Below are 9,006 nucleotides of genomic sequence, written 5' to 3'. Positions count from 1 at the left end.
GCGCTAGGCGCTAAATTTCGCACCCGCTCGAGTATTACACCCCAAACGTGGCGATACTGAATTTCTCCCCCTTACTCTCTCCCACCCTGATTGTTCTCCTTGGTACGGCCCCCATCTTCGCTCCCTTAAGTCCAAGGGACGCAGATTGGTACGTTTATGGCGCACAACTAGTTTAGCCATTCATTGCTGGATTTGGCTGGACCACATCAGCACTATCAGGCTCTGCTCTCCTCTCCCAAAACTGCTCACCGTTCCAAGATCATCCAGGAATACAAATATAATCCCCGGCTTCTTAAACCCCTCCCTCATGCCCACTCCAGCCTCACCTCCAACAACAAATGAGAGGACTTCATAACAATAATTGCGACAAGCTCACAACTTCTTTGTGATTCAGATTAAGACCATCTGTTCAGCTGCCTCTGTCACATCCCTCCATTCCCCTTACCTACCAAACAAAATTTCCCCCAAAGATCCTCCCTGCCCAAGTCCAGACCTCGCATCTTTCTCTAGTTTCTCTCCTATCTCCGCTCATGCCCTCTCCGAACTCATTTTGTCCATGGGACCCACCTCCTGCTCTCTCGATCCTATTCCCACTAAACTACTAACCACTCGACTTCCCTTCCTGGTGCTAATCCTGGCTGATATTGTAAATGGTTACCTCGCCTCAGGAACTGTCCCCCGCCTTTCGATTCTGCCGTCATTATCCCCCCTCTTCAAAAGCCCACCCTTGACACCTCTGTCCTTGCAAACTACCGCCCTATGTCCAACCTCCCTTTCCTCTTCAAAGTCATTGAATGTATTGTCGTCTCCTAAATCTGTATCCAACTTTCCTGCAACTCCATGTTTGAACCTCTCCAATGAGGTTTACACCGTGCCATAGCACTGAGCGGGCCAAGTCACAAATGGCATCTCATGTGACTGTGGCCGTGGTTCCCTATCCCTCCTCATCCTTCTCGACCTCTCTTCAGCCTTTGGCTCGGCTGATCACACCATCCTCCTCCAATGCCTCTCTGCTGTTTTCCACCTGAAAGGGAGTGGCCTCGCCTGGTTACACGATTGCTTATCCAGCCGTAGCTAGGGAGTAGCAATAGCTTCTCTTCCTGCCCCCACACCATAACCTCTGGAGTCCCCCAAGGATCTATCCTTGCCCCTTCCAATTTCTCATCTACATGCTGCCCCACGACAACATCATCTAAAAATACGTCAACTTCCACATGTACACTAACAATACCCAGCTCTACCTCACCACCACCTCTCTCGACACCTCCACTGCCTCTGTGTTGTCAGACTGCTTGTCCAACGTCCAGTCCTGGGTTAGCCAAAATTTCCTCCAATTAAACATTGGGAAGTCTGAAGCCATCGTCTTCAGCCCCCACCACAAACTCCATTCCCTAGCCACCCATTCCATTCCCCTCTCTATTTTCCATGAGCTGAGCTTCCAACCCCATAGTCTCTTTATCACAAAGACCGCCTACTACCACCTCCATGATATTGCCCGTCTCCGACCATGCCTCAGCCTATCTGCTGCTGAAACCCTCATCCATACTTTTGTTACCTCCAGACTCGACTATTCTAAAGCTCTCTGGCCGCTCTCCCATCTTTCACCCACCATAAATTTAAACTCATCCAAAACTTTGCTGCCCGTATCCTAACTCCCAGTCACCCCTGCGCTCGCTGATCTACATTGCCTCCAGATCCAGCAATAACTCTATTTTAAAGTTTTCATCCTCACATTCAAATCCTTCCATGGCCTTGCCCCGCCCCATCTCTGTAACTTCCTCCATCCCTACAATCCTCCAAGATCTCTGCATTCCTCCAACTCTGGCCTCTTCTGCTACCCTCTCTTTCTTCGCCCCCAGTTCCTTTGCCCCACCATTGGCGACCATGCCTTCAGGCGTCTAGGCTCTAAACACTGGAACTCATTCCTAAACCTGTCCACCTCTCTCCTCTTTTAAGACATGCCTTAAAAACTACCTTCACCTGTCCTACTTTAGCTCCGTGTCAACTTTGGTCTGATTACGCTCCTGTGAATCACCTTGGGATGTTTTACTACGGTAAAGGCACTAAATAAATGCAAGTTTTTGTTGTTGTTGGTTTAAGCACATTTCTGATGGCCTTAAAATTGGTCTCTGCAGGACAACATAAAAGGAAACTGTGGCTTTAAGTGCCACAACAGGTAATGCAGCGAGAGGAAGTAGAGGGAATACAGCAGCAATGCTTGACACTGCACCAATTTTCTTCTAAATTATATCAAATTGATTGACTGTTAGCTTGAAATGCACACAACAGCACACAACCTGCCTTTTATATTGCGCTTTTAATGTAGAAAATGTCCCAATGTGCTTCACAGAAGCATAATCAGACAAAAGTGGATGCCAAGCCAAAGAAGGATATATTAGAGGGGTAACTTAAAGCTTTGTGAGAGGAGGGAGTCCAAGGATAGCTAAACTTACATAGATGATACTCTCTCTGCAATTGGTAGGTAAGAGTGGAGCCAAGGAAGGCAGTCCCACTAAACTGAACAACGGAGGAGAAACATTGGAGGAAGATGGTGTGGTTGACCATGTCAAAGGCTACAGAGAGGTCAAGAAGGATAGGCATCATGGTCACAGTCAGAGAGCATGTCATTTGTTACTTTGAATTGAATAGTTTCAGTGTTGTGGCAGAGGCAGAAACCTACTTACAGAGATTCAAACATGGAGTTGTGGGAAAGATGGGCACGAATTTGGAAGGTGACAACACGTTCAGGACTTTGGATTGGAAAGCGAGGTTAGAGATGGGGTGGTAGATTGCAAGGACAAGGGAGGTTGAGGGTGGGTTTTTGAGGAGGGGTTAATGACTGTGGTGTTTAAAAGGCAGGAGGCTGTGGGTGGTGAGGGATACAAGAATGTGGTCAAAGATGGCCTTGTCTGTGATAGAGACGATGAGAGTAGAGAGGCTACGTGAGATAGCAAGGTCTCCCAGTTTCTCCGCCTCCGCCGTATCTGCTCCGACGATGCCACCTTCCACACCAGTGCTTCAGACATGTCTTCCTTTTTCCGCAACCGAGGATTCCCCTCTACCGTGGTTGACACTGCCCTCGACCGTGTCAGTTCTATCTCCCGCACCTCTGCCCTCACCCCTGCCCCTCCCTCCCGGAACCACGATAGGGTTCCCCTTGTCCTCACCTTTCACCCCACCAGCCTCCACATTCAACGGATCATCCTCCGGCATTTCCGCTACCTCCAAAGTGATCCCACCACCAAATGTATCTTCCCCTCCCCTCCCCTTTCAGCATTCCGCAGGGACCGCTCTCTCCGAGACACCCTAGTCCACTCCTCTATCACCCCAAACAGCCCTTCCCCTTTGCCTGGCACCTTCCCGTGCAAGCGGAGGAGATGTAACACCTGCCCCTATACCTCCCCCCTCCCCACTGTCCAGGGCCCCAAACACCCCTTCCAGGTGAAACAGCGATTTACTTGTACTTCTCGCAATCTAGTATACTGTATTCGCTGCTCACGATGCGGTCTCCTCTACATTGGGGAGACCAAACGCAGATTGGGTGACCGCTTTGCGGAACACCTCCGTTCAGTCCGTAAGGGTGACCCCGAGCTTCCGGTCGCCTGTCATTTCAATTCACCGCTCCATTCCCACTCGGACCTCACCGTCCTTGGCCTCTTGTACTGTTCCACGGAAGCTCAACGTAAACTCGAGGAACAGCACCTCATCTTCCGATTAGGCACTCTGCAGCCTTCCGGTCTCAATATCGAGTTCAACAATTTCAGATCATAACCTCGGCCCCCATTTCATTTTCACTTATATTTTTCCACTCCTTTCCTTTCCCCCCCCCCTTTCCTTTTGTTTCTCTCTCACACCTGGCAGCTATCTTTTGCCCTGCCAGTACACTTTACACCTAATCACAGCCTATTACCATCTCGTCTAGCTTCTAATCTCTTTTACTTCTTTTGGTTCTTTTATTCTTTTGTCCGATCGCAGCCCTGCCTTCGATCTAGTTCCTTTTCTCTCCAGTTTTGAAGAAGGGTCAAACCCGAAACGTCAACTCAAATTTCTCTCCACGGATGTTGCCTGACTTGCTGAGTTTTTCCAGCATTTTCTGTTGTTATTTCAGCAAGGTCAAGGAGGTGGTCATGAAAATGGGTAGGAGAGTTTATATGGAGGGAGAGATTATGGGAGAACAGGAGGGCACTTATATCAGAGGAAAGAAGGCCAGCTGATTTGAGATGGTGATTGAAATCACCGAAGATGAGGAGTCCCTCACTACAGAGGGAGGATATCTCAGTGAGAAACTTGGGTGGGATTTGGGTCGTTGTAGTGAATTAAAATTTTAAAAGAGAGGCAAAGGGGTGGAATAAGGTGAGGTGCTGGAAGGAGGACAGGTATCCAAGGAGCAGGGGGAGCAAGGTGTGATTTGGTGATAAGAGCAACACCGCCACCATGGTGGGTTGAGCGGGGCAGATGGTGGCATTTATAACCAGGCTGGGAGGCTTCAGTAAGGGGCAAGGTGTGTCCACCCAAGAGCCAAGTTTCCGTGGAAGCCATGATGTTGCTGCATTCATCCACAATAAGGACGTGAGTCACAATGGCCTTGTTTATGAGTGAAAGTGCATTCTGCAGGGAAGGGTGGGGTGGTGATAGTTCATCTGCTGGCAGAGGCTGAGGGGGCAGCGCGGATGCATTGAGTGGGTCGGAAAAGAGCTTGACGAGATTAGCCCCCAGCACGTGTGCTGGGCAGGAAAGTCAGTGATAAAGGAGGATGGAGCAGTTGGGGTTGCTGCTCATAAGGGCACAGGCATGGGTGCCTCGATGTGCCTTTCGGAGAATGCTGAGACAGGTACAGAGGGTACCTGTGGGCTTATTCAAGCCTGAGATGTCAGCAGGAGAATAGGAGTCAGATGAGTTGTGATGGGTTAGGGTAGGAATTTGGGGAGGCAAAGTATCCAAGAGGGGAGAAATGAAAGGTGGTATGACTGGGTGACAGGAAGGACAAGCGACAGGAGAGGAGGGCCCAAGAGGGGTGAAGAGCAAGGGGGGAAAAAAAGAGATAGATTGCTGAGGAAGCAGGGAGAGTTGACCATGAGCTGGCAGGCGGCTTGGGTCTGGAGCGGCAGCAAAATGTGCACACGAATGGATACAATGGGAATTCAGGTTACATAGGCATGGCAAAGATTAGGAAAGACAGGTCCCAGAGGACAGGAGAAAAGAGTAAGGGCTAGAAATTCATCTCCTTACCGACACTCCATAACGCCATGAAATGGTGATAAAATGGTGGTGGTGGCGGGTCCCGCAGTGGCCGCCATATTGCTCTCCCCCTTTGTGCTGCGCCCTGGAAGAAAAATGGTGGCGTGATGACGTCAATCACAAACGCGAACTTTGACCCTAGCGCGGAATTCAGCATTGGGTCCTAAGCATGCCAGGTTAATCTGGCAAGCAGGCTGACAGTGGCGATGTCTGCAGCTCTTAAAGGAACACACACATCATTCAGGTAAGTTTGACTTTAAGGGATTGGACTGGTTTTTTTTGAATTTACTGAAGTGGTGGCTTGCTGCATTAGATGTGAAAAGTTTTTTTTAAGTATGTAGGGAGTGGTGCTGGATGCTTGCAAGGGCTCGGACGGTAAATGAAGGCCATTGAGAAGACAGAACATGCTGTTAACATACGAATTAGGAGCAGGAGTAGATCACTTGGCCCTTTGAGCCTGCTCCACCATTCAATAAGATCATGGCTGATCCGATTACTCCACATTCTCACCTACCCCTGATAACTTTTTACCCCCTTGCTTACCAAGAATCTATCTACCTCTGCCTTAAAACTATTCAAAGACTCTGCTTCCACCACCCTCTGAGGAAGAGAGTTCCAAAGACTCACAACCCTCTGTGAGAAAAAATTTCTCCTCATCTCTGTCTTAAATGGGCGACCCCTTAAACAGTGACTCCTAGTTCTAGAATCTCCCACAAGAGGAAACATCCTCCCCACATTCACCCTGTCAAGACCCCTCAGGATCTTATATGTTTCAATCAAGTCACCTCTTACTCTTCTAAACTCCAGCGGATACAAGCCTAGCCTGTCCAACCTTTCCTCGTAAGACAACCCGCCCATTCCAGGTATTAATCTAGTAAACCTTCTCTGAACTGCTTCCAACGCATTTACATCCCTTCTTAAATAAGGAGACCAATACTGTACACAGTACTCCAGATGTGGTCTCACCAATGCCCTGTATAACTGAAGCATAACCTCCCTATTTTCATATTCAATTCCCCTCGCAATAAACAATAACATTCTATTAGCTTTCCTAATTACTTGCTGTACCTGCATAGTAACCTTTTGCGATTCATGCACTAGGACACCCAGATCCCTCTGCATCTCAGAGCTCTGCAATCTCTCACCATTTAGATAATATGCTTCTTTTTTATTCTTCCTGCCAAAATGAACAACTTCACATTTTCCCACATTATACTCCATTTTCCAGATCTTTGCCCACTCACTTAACCTATCTACAATAGCAAAATACTGTGTAGCCTCCTTATGTCCTCTTCACAATTTACTTTCCTACCTATCTTTTCGCAACCATACCTTCAATCCCTTCATCCAAGTCATTTATATAAATTGTAAAAAGTTGAGGCCCCAGCACTGATCCCTGTGGCACACCGCATGTTACATCTTGCCAATCATAAAATGACCCATTTATGCCTACACTCTGTTTCCTGTTAGCTAACCAATCTTCTACCCATGCCAATATGTTACCCCCTACACCATGAGCTTTTATTTTCCGCAATAACCTTTGATGTGGCACCTTATCAAATGCCTTCTGGAAATCTATGTTCAGTACATCCACCGGTTCCCCTTTATCCACAGCACATGTTACTTCCTCAAAGAACTCCAATAAATTGGTTAAACATGATTTCCCTTGCACAAAACCATGTTGACTCTGCCTGATTACTTTGAACTTTTCTAAGTGCCCTGCTATAACATCTTTAATAACATTTTCCCTATGACATATGTTAAGCTAACTGGCCTGTAATTTCCTGCTTTCTGTCTCCCCTTTTTGAATAAAGGAGTTACATTCGCTATTTTCCAATCTAATGGAACCTTCCCCGAATCTAGGGAATTTTGGAAAATTAAAACCAACGCATCAACTATCTCACTAGCCACTTTTAAGACCCTAGGATGAAGTCCATCAGGACCTGGGGACTTGTCAGCCTGCAGCTCCAACAATTTGCTCAGTACCACTTCCCTGGTGATTATAATTTTCTTGAGTTCCTCCCTCCCTTCCATTTCCTGATTTATAGCTATTTCTGGGATGTTACTTGTATCCTCTATAGTGAAGACCAATGCAAAATACCTGTTCAATTCAACTGCCATCTCCTTATTTTCCATTATTAATTCCCCAGACTCACTTTTTATAGGACCAACACTCACTTCGTTAACTCTTTTTAAAATATCTATAGAAACTCTTTCTATCTGTTTTTACATTTCTAGTTAGTTTTCTCTCGTACTCTAATTTTTCTCTCCTTATTAATCTTTTAGTCATTCTTTGCTGTTTTTTATATTCTGTCCAACCTTCTGACCTGCCACCCATCTTTGCGCAACTATATGCTTTTTCTTTAAGTTTAACACTATCTTTAACTTTTTTAGTTAACCACGGATGGTGGGTCCTCCCCTTGGAATTTTTCTTTCTTGTTGGCATGTATATATTCTGTGTATTTTGAAATATCCCCTTAAATGTCTGCCACTGCAACTCTATTGAACTATCCCTTAACCTAATTTGCCAGTTCACTTTAGCTAGCTCTGCTTTCATGCCCTCATAATTGCCCTTATTTAAGTTTAAAATACTAGTCTTGGACCCACTCTTCTCTCTCTCAAACTGAATGTAAAATTCAATCATATTATGATCGCTGTTACCTAGGGGCGCCTTCACTATAAGGTCATTAATTAATCCTGTCTCGTTGCACAATACCAGGTCTAGTATAGCCTGCTCTCTGGTTGGCTCCAGAGCGTGCTGTTGTAAGAAACTATCCCGAAAACATTCCATGAACTCCTCATCTATGCTACCTTTGCCCATCTGATTTTTCCAGTCTATATGCAGATTAAAATCCCCCATGATTATTGCCATACCCTTCTGACAAGCTCCCATTATTTCTTCCTTTATACTCCATCCTACCATGTGGTTACTGTTAGGGGGCCTGTACACCACTCCCACAAGTGACTTCTTGCCTTTATTATTTCTCATCTCTACCCAAACCGCTTCTACATCCTGGTTTCCTGAACCAAGGTCATCCCTCTCTATTGTGCTAATACCATCATTAATTAACAGAGCCACCCCTCCACCTTTTCCCACCTTCCTGTCCTTCCTAAATGTCATGTACCCTTCAATATTCAGGTCCCAGTCTATGTCATCCTGCAGCCATGTTTCTGTAATGGCTATCAGATCATATTTATTTATTTATTTCTATTTGTGCTATCCGTTCATCTGTTTTGTTTCGAATGCTACGTGCATTCAGATGCAGAGCCTTTAGTTATTTTTGTAACCTCTAGCCTTATCTGTTGATTTACTCTTAGATTTGTACTCTCTATCCCTTCCTGTCACGGTCTGTTTATCATTTCCCATATTAATACCTTTCTCTATTGCCTTGTCTCTAATCTTTGAATTACCACATCTTCCCAAATTTGATCCCATGTCCCCAATATTTAGTTTAAAGCCCTCTCTACCGCCCTAGTTACACGACTCGCCAGAACACTGGTCCCAGCACGGTTCAGGTGAAGACCGTCCCAACAATACAGATCCCACTTTCCCCAGTACTGGTGCCAGTGCCCCAGGAATTGAAACCCATTTCTCCCACACCAGTCTTTGAGCCAAGCACTCATCTCTCTAATTTTATTTACCCTATGCCAATTTGCTCGTGGCTCAGGTAATAATGCAGACATTATTACACTTGAGGTTCTGCTTTTTAATTTAGCCCCTAGTTGCTCATACTCTCAGCAGAACCTCTTTCCTAGTTCTACCTATGT

The sequence above is a fragment of the Somniosus microcephalus genome, chromosome 4 (assembly GCF_052327205.1).
Source record: "Somniosus microcephalus isolate GS21.2 chromosome 4, FLI_Smic_1.0, whole genome shotgun sequence".
NCBI classification, from domain to species: Eukaryota; Metazoa; Chordata; class Chondrichthyes; order Squaliformes; family Somniosidae; genus Somniosus; species Somniosus microcephalus.
Note: the sequence above shows the minus strand (reverse complement) of the source record.